General features: G+C 38.8%; 1 protein-coding gene and 1 long non-coding RNA gene across 2 annotated transcripts in view; both read right to left on the minus strand.

Moving 5' to 3' along the window:
- The window catches only part of galnt16 (UDP-N-acetyl-alpha-D-galactosamine:polypeptide N-acetylgalactosaminyltransferase 16), a 160923-nt gene that overhangs the window by 18373 nt on the left and 130148 nt on the right, over positions 1–12402 (minus strand). The gene's annotated exons all lie outside the window — the stretch shown is intronic.
- On the minus strand, positions 11430–11837 carry LOC117531790. Its single transcript, XR_004566735.1, has 2 exons — positions 11641–11837; positions 11430–11515 (listed from the first exon to the last, which is right to left on the minus strand). It is a non-coding gene; the product is annotated as an uncharacterized LOC117531790 (long non-coding RNA).

Consider the following 12402-nt stretch of genomic DNA (forward strand, 5'->3'; position numbering starts at 1 on the left):
GAAAAATCTCACAGGATTCACTCCTGCTCACTTCTCATTCATCTCGTGTCACCTGTATTATCTCAATCCTGACCCAGCCAGGTTCAACAGTTACGTTGTTTTATGTGCCAAATGGCTCGGAGCTGTAAATTAGTGATATAAAAGCTGTTGTAGCTGATAATTTAACACTTCGCTGCTTTGTAAATTCCAAGGACACACTTGGCATTTGGGAGTGTATGCTCATGGAACTCTGCAATATTTAACAGCATCTGCAGTTCATTTAGAGATGGCCATGCAGCAATAGAATTAAATAGAAATTAAGACTCTTTATTCCTTCAAATTTGCATTTTGCTTTCTTACTTATGTCTTTATTGTAATGTCTCTGGATTAACTGGTAACAGCTGCATTTTCCAAACAAACACATAAGTAAGTGATTGACAGGAATAAGAATTTTATTTCCTTCATAAATGATTTAGAAAATAACAGATGATCTTCAACACAGTATTTTATATATGTGTATATTATATAGTAGGTGTCTTCTGCCTTATTTGCATATTAATTAGAACAACATACACGCGACACACCGTGGCCACCAGAAGGCTGTGATTAGCAACAAGGCTTCATAAACTGCATGCAAATAAAAGGCCTAATTTACATGCGTCTGTCTGAACAAACAAATCATTTTGAGCAATGTTTGTTTGTTCCCCAACTCCTTCCAGGTCCTTTGGCTGATTTCCGTTAAACTTTATATGAGGAAGACAGTCAACTATAGAATTGTCCCTTAAAGCGCTTGCTTTTGGCAAAAGGTAGTGAAAGTTTAAAAATTTTAAAATTAATTTTTTTTATTTTCACTTGTGTTCACCAAATCTGGAACATGTATGTATGTAAGTTCTGGAGTTGCCCACCTTGATCAAATTTACCAAAGCAATCATCGGGGTCATGGTCACTCCAATTTACTTCACACTTGGCACACATATGGAGTTGGGTTCTGAAATTGCCCAATAAGGTCAAATTCGCCAAAGATCAGCTACTGCGGAAACCCTGGACAAACTCTGTGAAATCATCCACAGGTTTTCTGAAGTTTGGTTTTGAAGCTTAACTGTGCAGCTCTGAATGTCGCCGACAGTATTTAACAAACTATTTAACTCCAGAATTACCCTGGCAAAGTCAGCCCATCAAGGTCAATGGGGTCAAATGTCAGATTGCTATGGCCCTTACTGTCTTCATTCCCATACGCACTGTTACCTAGCATAAAAAATAACTGCAAACTGCCATGCTAAAAGATGCCAACATGGTCCAAAGGGGCAGGCTCACTGGTCCTCACCTGTAGCTATCAGAATTCAAGATTTCAAAGCTGAATATGCAGGAGTTTTTTTTTTTTTTTTTTTTTGTGGAGTTACTGATGGAAATGTTGCAGACCCACTCAGTCACCAACTCATGACTGACTTTCCCTGTGATTAGCAACATCAAAAGATCAACAAGCCCAACAGTAATATTAAATGCTAGCTTGAGAAATACCATTTACCATTTAAAGTAGACGCTGTGTAGCAGAATCAGAATCAGAATCACCTTTATTGTCATTGCACAGCAATCAGCACAACGAAATTTGCTTATGCATCCTCAAAAACAATGCCCACCCTCACACATAACTTACCCACACACATACTTCAATAAATATTAAAAATATCAGTAGATTGGGGGGGGGGGGGGGGGGGGGGCAAGCTCAGAGACAAACATAACTTGTATTGCACTGATCCCACATTGTCATATTGCACTTATCCCATACTGCACATGTCCCATATTGCACATATCCCTCTAAAACATCAATAAAAAATTCCCAACTTTAATAAAAACCCTTAAATAGCTAATAATAATAATAATAATAATAACAATAATAATAAATTGCAACTTATATAAAAAAATCTTTCTTTTGCAGAAAAAAAAATCGTTCGTGTAGCTTCTTTTTTGAAACCTTGTGCTTCAAGTGCAACTTTGTTTTTCAAATTGCAGCTCTTAAATATCTATCATATAAATATTTTCATGACTTGTATATTTGTCTTTAGAGCACTTCATGATACTAGCTGGCCTTTTTTTTATTAAATATTATTTTCTGCATAACCATCAAATTCATAATTATCCAACAAGGCAGACTTCATATTTGCATTTATTTTCGCATAAAACAACTCGTTATCAGCGTCACATCAGATTTCATGGTGTCAAATCTTGGAATAATACAGTACATCTTTTAAATCCAACCATCACCTTAAACAGATACAAAAGTCGATTAAAATTAAAGCTCCTACATGAGTATTTATAATGTTAATTTACTGCTTGGTTTTGATTGATTACATCTTTTACATATTATGAACTGATATAATTGTTTTGTCTATTGTTGTGCCATTTTTGTTTTTGTTGGGAGAGGTCTTCGATAAACCCTTGGCTTCTACCTCTCCCCTGCACATGTATTCTCACACTGTATTTTGTTTACATATATATATGTTTGTATATTTTTTTTATTTATTTTTTGTAATTTGTGACTTGATTGTGTGCTAAATAAATGAAATGAAATGAAATATACCTAAAGGTTAAAAACAGTTAAAACAAATATTGCACATGTCCCCCCCTTGTTCTAATTAGAACAATGCAATTATTCTGACTAGAGCTTGGGCATGTCTGTTTAGTTCTGTATTAGCTCTAGGAAAGAAGCTGTTCTTTAGCCTTGTGGTGTGGGCTTTGAAGGTCCGATAATGCCTGCCGGATGGGAGCAAGGAAAAAAGGTGGTGTGAGGGGTGTGTTCCGTCCTGCAGAATACTGCTTGCTCGGTGGAGGCAGCGAGTCCTAAATATATCATCCAATGAGGGCAGAGGGAGACCAGTGATCTTTTCTGCCGTTCTTATGACTTGTCTGATGGATTTCTTGTTGTTTTCAGAGCAGTTTGCAAACCATGCTGTAATGCAATAGGTTAAAACACTCTCGATGTAGCAGTGATAAAAGGCCTTGAGCAGCTCAGCCGACAGGTTGTTCTTCTTAAGTGTTCATAAAAAATAAAGCCTCTGGTGCGCCTTTTTGACTACAACAGATGTGTTTACTTCCCATTTAAGATCCTCAGTGATCCAGGTGCCCAGAAACTTAAAACAAGAGACCCTCTCTACTACCTCACCTTTAATGGTTAAAGGGGAGGGGTCATCCTTATGCCTGCTGAAGTCAACTATGATCTCTTTTTCTTGACATTCAGGGTCAAATTATTTTCTGTGCACCATTCAGCTAGCCTTCCAACTTCATCTCTGTAGGCTACCTCATTGCCGTTGAAGATCTGTCCCACCACAGTAGTGTCATCTGCAAATTTTATGATTGTATTTGAAGGATGGGTGGGAATACAGTCATATGTATAGATGGAATAAAGCAGCAGACTTAGCACGCAGCCTTGTGGTGCGCCGGTGCTGACAGACTGGAGGATAGATGTGTGCCCAGTCTGACTGCCTGTGGGCGGCAGCACATTACGTACTGGAAATAATTTCACAGTGACCAGAGAAGGCAATTTAACTGATCAAATTCAGTGAGTTTTATTTATTTTGGTATCTACAGTTGCAGTAACTCAAGTTTTTTTCTCTTTTGCAGATTCTTCTTCTTCTTCTTCAAAATTGTAAAATTGTTCAGTAACGTTTGATATTATAAATATTTGAAACCAATTAGTGTTTTTGTGTACACCCTGTATATCTATTAAAAGTAACTCAAAACAACTTTTCTTAATAGTTTTTGCTATTTCAAAAATCAAACATTTCTCTGCTTGTGCTGACCTTCAAGAAGACAAAGGTAAGGGCCCTGTCACACCTTGACGTTTTACCCAGAGTATGCCGACGTATGAAAAATGCGCCGAATACGCTGGATAAGTTGAATAAGTTATGCAGCTGTCACACCTTGACGATTTAGCCAACTGCTGACAGCCCCGTTTCCACCAAGCAGTCTGGGTCGGTACAGCACGGTATGGTAGGGGTCGCAACGGTTAAGTCTGGCTTAGTTTGCATTACAACTGCTGGCAGAACCCTTTTGTCTGGCAGGCGGAACACGTAAATATTGATGAGCACATCACTGAGTATGCGTATGGTGTCACGTGGCCTTTCCCCTCCATACAGAGGCCAAAAAAGTTGTCGTTGTTGTCCATTCAGCTGCTCCCATTTGTTTGGGGTCGCCTCAGCGGATATAGCCAGATCCACATTCGTATTTGGCACAAGTTTTACGCCAGATGCCCATCCTGACGCAACTACAGTTTTACCTGGAGAAACACACACAGCCCCTGGTGTTCTGAAGAGGTCCCCCAACCAAGTACTAACCAGGCCCCACACTGCTTAGCCTCTGAGATCTGACAGCATCAGGCTTACATAGAGCAGATTGGCTGCTAGAGGCCAAAAAAAGTAATTTAATATTTTTTAATTTAATTTAATTTTTGTCTTGGTGGATCATGGGATTTATTTTCATCGCGTGCAGAATCAATCAATCAATCAATCAATTTTTTTTATATAGCGCCAAATCACAACAAACAGTTGCCCCAAGGCGCTTTATATTGTAAGGCAAGGCCATACAATAATTATGTAAAACCCCAACGGTCAAAACGACCCCCTGTGAGCAAGCACTTGGCTACAGTGGGAAGGAAAAACTCCCTTTTAACAGGAAGAAACCTCCAGCAGAACCAGGCTCAGGGAGGGGCAGTCTTCTGCTGGGACTGGTTGGGGCTGAGGGAGAGAACCAGGAAAAAGACATGCTGTGGAGGGGAGCAGAGATCGATCACTAATGATTAAATGCAGAGTGGTGCATACAGAGCAAAAAGAGAAAGAAACAGTGCATCATGGGAACCCCCCAGCAGTCTACGTCTATAGCAGCATAACTAAGGGATGGTTCAGGGTCACCTGATCCAGCCCTAACTATAAGCTTTAGCAAAAAGGAAAGTTTTAAGCCTAATCTTAAAAGTAGAGAGGGTGTCTGTCTCCCTGATCTGAATTGGGAGCTGGTTCCACAGGAGAGGAGCCTGAAAGCTGAAGGCTCTGCCTCCCATTCTACTCTTACAAACCCTAGGAACTACAAGTAAGCCTGCAGTCTGAGAGCGAAGCGCTCTATTGGGGTGATATGGTACTACGAGGTCCCTAAGATAAGATGGGACCTGATTATTCAAAACCTTATAAGTAAGAAGAAGAATTTTAAATTCTATTCTAGAATTAACAGGAAGCCAATGAAGAGAGGCCAATATGGGTGAGATATGCTCTCTCCTTCTAGTCCCCGTCAGTACTCTAGCTGCAGCATTTTGAATTAACTGAAGGCTTTTTAGGGAACTTTTAGGACAACCTGATAATAATGAATACAATAGTCCAGCCTAGAGGAAATAAATGCATGAATTAGTTTTTCAGCATCACTCTGAGACAAGACCTTTCTGATTTTAGAGATATTGCGTAAATGCAAAAAAGCAGTCCTACATATTTGTTTAATATGCGCTTTGAATGACATATCCTGATCAAAAATGACTCCAAGATTTCTCACAGTATTACTAGAGGTCAGGGTAATGCCATCCAGAGTAAGGATCTGGTTAGACACCATGTTTCTAAGATTTGTGGGGCCAAGTACAATAACTTCAGTTTTATCTGAGTTTAAAAGCAGGAAATTAGAGGTCATCCATGTCTTTATGTCTGTAAGACAATCCTGCAGTTTAGCTAATTGGTGTGTGTCCTCTGGCTTCATGGATAGATAAAGCTGGGTATCATCTGCGTAACAATGAAAATTTAAGCAATACCGTCTAATAATACTGCCTAAGGGAAGCATGTATAAAGTGAATAAAATTGGTCCTAGCACAGAACCTTGTGGAACTCCATAATTAACTTTAGTCTGTGAAGAAGATTCCCCAGTTACATGAACAAATTGTAATCTATTAGACAAATATGATTCAAACCACCGCAGCGCAGTGCCTTTAATACCTATGGCATGCTCTAATCTCTGTAATAAAATTTTATGGTCAACAGTATCAAAAGCAGCACTGAGGTCCAACAGAACAAGCACAGAGACGAGTCCACTGTCCGAGGCCATAAGAAGATCATTTGTAACCTTCACTAATGCTGTTTCTGTACTATGATGAATTCTAAAACCTGACTGAAACTCTTCAAATAGACCATTCCTCTGCAGATGATCAGTTAGCTGTTTTACAACTACCCTTTCAAGAATTTTTGAGAGAAAAGGAAGGTTGGAGATTGGCCTATAATTAGCTAAGATAGCTGGGTCAAGTGATGGCTTTTTAAGTAATGGTTTAATTACTGCCACCTTAAAAGCCTGTGGTACATAGCCAACTAACAAAGATAGATTGATCATATTTAAGATCGAAGCATTAAATAATGGTAGGGCTTCCTTGAGCAGCCTGGTAGGAATGGGGTCTAATAAACATGTTGATGGTTTGGATGAAGTAACTAATGAAAATAACTCAGACAGAACAATCGGAGAGAAAGAGTCTAACCAAATACCGGCATCACTGAAAGCAGCCAAAGATAACGATACGTCTTTGGGATGGTTATGAGTAATTTTTTCTCTAATAGTTAAAATTTTGTTAGCAAAGAAAGTCATGAAGTCATTACTAGTTAAAGTTAATGGAATACTCAGCTCAATAGAGCTCTGACTCTTTGTCAGCCTGGCTACAGTGCTGAAAAGAAACCTGGGGTTGTTCTTATTTTCTTCAATTAGTGATGAGTAGAAAGATGTCCTAGCTTTACGGAGGGCTTTTTTTATAGAGCAACAGACTCTTTTTCCAGGCTAAGTGAAGATCTTCTAAATTAGTGAGACGCCATTTCCTCTCCAACTTACGGGTTATCTGCTTTAAGCTGCGAGTTTCTGAGTTATACCACGGAGTCAGGCACTTCTGATTTAAAGCTCTCTTTTTCAGAGGAGCTACAGCATCCAAAGTTGTCTTCAATGAGGATGTAAAACTATTGACGAGATACTCTATCTCCCTTACAGAGTTTAGGTAGCTACTCTGCACTGTGTTGGTATATGGCATTAGAGAACATAAAGAAGGAATCATATCCTTAAACCTAGTTACAGCGCTTTCTGAAAGACTTCTAGTGTAATGAAACTTATTCCCCACTGCTGGGTAGTCCATCAGAGTAAATGTAAATGTTTTTAAGAAATGATCAGACAGAAGGGAGTTTTCAGGGAATACTGTTAAGTCTTCTATTTCCATACCATAAGTCAGAACAAGATCTAAGATATGATTAAAGTGGTGGGTGGACTCATTTACTTTTTGAGCAAAGCCAATAGAGTCTAATAATAGATTAAATGCAGTGTTGAGGCTGTCATTCTCAGCATCTGTGTGGATGTTAAAATCGCCCACTATAATTATCTTATCTGAGCTAAGCACTAAGTCAGACAAAAGATCTGAAAATTCACAGAGAAACTCACAGTAACGACCAGGTGGACGATAGATAATAACAAATAAAACTGGTTTTTGGGACTTCCAATTTGGATGGACAAGACTAAGAGACAAGCTTTCAAATGAATTAAAGCTCTGTCTGGGTTTTTGATTAATTAATAAGCTGGAATGGAAGATTGCTGCTAATCCTCCTCCTCGGCCCGTGCTACGAGCATTCTGACAGTTAGTGTGACTCGGGGGTGTTGACTCATTTAAACTAACATATTCATCCTGCTGTAACCAGGTTTCTGTTAGGCAGAATAAATCAATATGTTGATCAATTATTATATCATTTACCAACAGGGATTAGAAGAGAGAGACCTAATGTTTAATAGACCACATTTAACTGTTTTAGTCTGTGGTGCAGTTGAAGGTGCTATATTATTTTTTCTTTTTGAATTTTTATGCTTAAATAGATTTTTGCTGGTTGTTGGTGGTCTGGGAGCAGGCACCGTCTCTACGGGGATGGGGTAATGAGGGGATGGCAGGGGGAGAGAAGCTGCAGAGAGGTGTGTAAGACTACAACTCTGCTTCCTGGTCCCAACCCTGGATAGTCACGGTTTGGAGGATTTAAGAAAATTGGCCAGATTTCTAGAAATGAGAGCTGCTCCATCCAAAGTGGGATGGATGCCGTCTCTCCTAACAAGACCAGGTTTTCCCCAGAAGCTTTGCCAATTATCTATGAAGCCCACCTCATTTTTTGGACACCACTCAGACAGCCAGCAATTCAAGGAGAACAGCGGAATGCCTGTGGTAAATGTTAACATGAATGAATGAGGCACTGTGACTCTTTCAACTTTTAAAATAAGTAAATTTTCTTCTTGTACTCAAAGAGCCGGCGTTCTCTGGTTCAGGCTGAAAAAATGCACAGAGAGCAAACAAAACACAGAAGGAGTTCTTTTAAAATGCTACGTTTCTCCAGCCATGACAAGAAACTAAAGTATTTTCTGATGTTGTTTTCCAAAATCAGGATGCTTTATGTGGATAAGTTTTTTTTGTCAGGATGTGATGATGAATCGGACTGAAACAAGCAAGATTAAGACTTTATATTTACTTCGTTTATGGATGGTTTTAATATTTGAAACAATTTGAACTGTTCGCATGAGGACTGGAGCTTTCAATTGTTCAGCCAATCAATGGACAGCATCAATGGATGTATTTCGATTTCGTGTGTTAACAATCGCATAACTTACATACAACTTCGTGACATATGAGCCATACTCTGTCATATGTCAAAAATATTGTGCATGCCCAAAATTTTTCGATGTAATTGCCATATTACAACGTATACCAGTGTGCTTCAATGTGCTCTTAACTTATACAAAACGTATCCATAACTTCTTAGATGTACGCCAGCGTATTTAATACAGTCGGGATACGCTGACTTAATCGTCAAGGTCTGACAGGGGTGTAAAGGGCTAAAATGGAGGCCACTGCCATATAGTTATATGTGGGGTTTTTCTTTTTCATTAAAGCTTCATCCTACAAAAATACAATAACAAAATAATATTGCACTTAGTTGTAAGGCAATAGAAGACAGCAAAAATGCATGTGTTTCACAAAACTGTTAAATTAATGTGTAAAGGAGCAGGCTAACCTAGCCTCCCCACTACACACCAACTCTCCATGCGAGGCCTGCTAGCTTGTTTGTGAGCAATTCTCCCTATCGCATATACAAAAACTCGACCCAGTATGTACTGTGACATCAACATCAAGGTTTTTTTGATGGCACACGCTTCCTGTAGCATTAGATTAGTGACGATTTACACTTAGCCACGCTTGGTTAATGGGTGTGTGTGTGTGTGTTTGTTTCCTGATACTTTCCCATGCTTTAGCTCAAAGTTTGTCAAGATGGAAGAGTGGAACAATTTTAGAAATATGACGATATTTTGCTAAATTGTGTTCCTTGGATAGCAACATGATGCTGCCCAGTTACTTGATTTCACTACACTGTTAAAACAAAAGTTCAGAAATCGTAACTCAATGGAAAAGTCTGCACAGATGTTTTCAGTTTATTTAACATCTTTTTACATTGAATAAACTCAAAATCTTATTGCTGCCGGTTGCCATGGGCAGGATAAAGTGTTTAATTTGTCAAACTAGGGCACTTATAGGAAATTAATAGAAAAGGATGCAACATGTAGGTATCATGTAGCTGGTTTGACATGAAAGAGGATGCTGACGGCTTTGCATCCCTACATGCAATAATTATGCTTGAAAGCAAGTGTCTTTAATAAATACAGTGAATTTTGGTTGATGCATTCAAAGATGCCCCCCACCCCACTAAAAAGAACAAAAAACTACTTTTTAACAGATCTGTGGATATTATAATAATAAATCCCTTCAAAAGTAAAAAGAATATATCACTGCATTCACCAAAGTTTTCTCCTCCCCAGATGTCCATGTGGGTGTCGTACTGGCCCAGGTGGGTGAACCAACTCTTGTCCATAACAAAGATTCCACCAGCAATGACAGGTGTCCTGCAGAATGCACAAGACAGACAGGTGATCGTTAAGTATTCGGCAAATACTTAGCATCTTCTTAATTGTCAAATTCTGTCTGGATTCACAATAATACATTTCAAGAGTATCTAGGAGTATTTTAAAACCTTTTATCACTCTGAAGATTAAATTTTTAAATCCTCATTTAGCTTAGAACAACAATGAAACTAACATCATTATTGTTTATTTCAACACAAAAGATGCTATGAAACAAAACATATTCCTGTGAGAAACAAATCAAAAAGACTTTGATTTGCTTCACACGATTTCAATTTTTAACTAGAAGCACTCGGAGAGCGCAAACCTCCGCCAAGGCCATAGGGTCACTGACGTCACATGGAATACCCTTTGGCAAAGAGACTTATTCCACGTCGTTTCACGCATCTACCATCATGTTTCAGATTCAGTGGTTAACCCTCTGGGGTATGAGGGCATTTTTTGGACAGTTTACGCGCCTGGCATAAATGTTTTATTATTGCTGTTAACAGCTCTCCCTGCATCCCACAATCAAGTTTTATGTCTCTTTTTTTCAGGACAACCTGTACTTTCAAAATATATATGCTATAGTTGTGTTTTATAAGTATAATAAAGGTTTATAATCAGAAATAAGAAAGGAAAAAGTAAAGCGGAAAAATAATTTTCCACACACATTTATTCACAAAAACACACAGCAAACTATAATAAACTAGTAACACATCACTCCTAAAAACAATCTTTGGTGTGTCACGTGAGGTGAATCTGGCCTACGATTGGATTTTGGAAAACCATGTGACGGTGAACCAATTCCGATTGGACACTCACATTGCTCACATCATCACATAGCTTCTATGAGGAGTACAAAGATGGTGGACGGTGGCTCGAAAGTCCACAGAGTTAACTTAAGTAAAAAAAAAAGAGTAAGTTTCTATCTCATATCATTAAAAGGTTATTTATAATTTAGTAAAGTTTGGTCTCAGCCGTTGTATACAACGGCGTCGCCCCAGAGGGTTAAACCCTTAGATCTTCAGCAAATGTAATCATAAAGAGAAACTGCATGAACTACACAAGATTTTTTATTTTCTAATACGTTTATTCAATGAGGAGAAACAAATGCTAAATTATTGTTGTGTCGTAACTTAATTTTTGTTCAGCCTTTGTGACCCGTCTTCATGAAGTTAGATGCAAAAATGTTGAAATTGGCCCAATCCTGCAATGATAAAGAATCCTTAAAAAATTACTGGATCCGGATCATGTTCCGGATCATTAACAAAATTTAATGACTTCTAAGTTAGGCCAAGATACACCCCTGGTAAAAATTTCATTGAAATCTGTTGAGGATTTTTTGAGTAATCCTGCTAAAAATCCAACCAACAAACAAACAAATGGACGCGACTGAAAACATAACCTCCTTGACTGAGGTAATACTGTAAATGTGAGACTAAGTCAACTTTCCTAATCCAAACAGTTATTTGTCAGGATGTATTAGTTGTCACAACAGAGAAATAAATACACAGATGCACTTATTAGACAGACCTGATTGGCTGGGTGGGGTCACTTCTTGCCATTTTCTGCTCCAGTGGAATTTGTTCCCATTTGAAGTGGAGACTCCAATCAAATCCTGAGACAGGCAGACAGGAAGACAGACAGAGACAAATGTCTTCTGAATTGCTGTGATTGGTTGGAGAAACAGGATTCAATCAACTGCAGCTGTTGCTGTGCGAGATTTATTTCTTGTGTCCTGACCTCCTCTTAAATCAGCAGAGGCAGCCAAGTAGGCAAAGTTATCCAGGCTGATGACATCGATGATGGGGCTGACTACTCGTGTGTGGTCCTACAGAGAGACACAGAGAGGTATGGGTGGAGGGAAATTGGATATTGGATGGACTGTCATAGAAACAGACTTTAGGCAGATTTTCTACTTGAACTTTTAACTTGCGCAGTTGGAGAATGTGGTTCAACATGCTCCAATTGCTTGCACTGTGTTCATGCACGCGCACGAGCGTGTACCGTGCATGCCTGTGCGATCGTGCGTTCCTCCCGACAGCAGGTGTAATGTTTCATGGTTCTCCATTTCGTTCTTGGTTTGCGGATTGTCTTCCGGTTTCTACATCTTTTGTGTTATGTGTGATGGGGCCCTCATGTGCGTGCGCAGTGCTATGGTACAAATCATATGGAACCAAATTTGCACACTAAATGGAACCAAATTTGCACGCTAAATGGAGCATAATGGCAAATGGGCTGAATGATCAATATCATGTGACATACAAACCACCAATCAAATGACAAGGATCGACTCAGCCGTTACATAATAATGAATATGCATTAAATTCTAATTCCATTTACTGTAACTGTAATGCCATCATAATTAACATTTTTCCTCTCTGTTGTACCGAGCCTGCCTGTTAGTGCAGCAGATAACAGAATATTTACAGAGGAATCCTGCAAATGGTGATACAAGCACCAAATTCGGCACAAGTACTCATTTGACTTTACTCTTTTGAAAAA

This window comes from Thalassophryne amazonica, chromosome 19, assembly GCF_902500255.1.
Source record: "Thalassophryne amazonica chromosome 19, fThaAma1.1, whole genome shotgun sequence".
Classification (NCBI taxonomy): Eukaryota; Metazoa; Chordata; class Actinopteri; order Batrachoidiformes; family Batrachoididae; genus Thalassophryne; species Thalassophryne amazonica.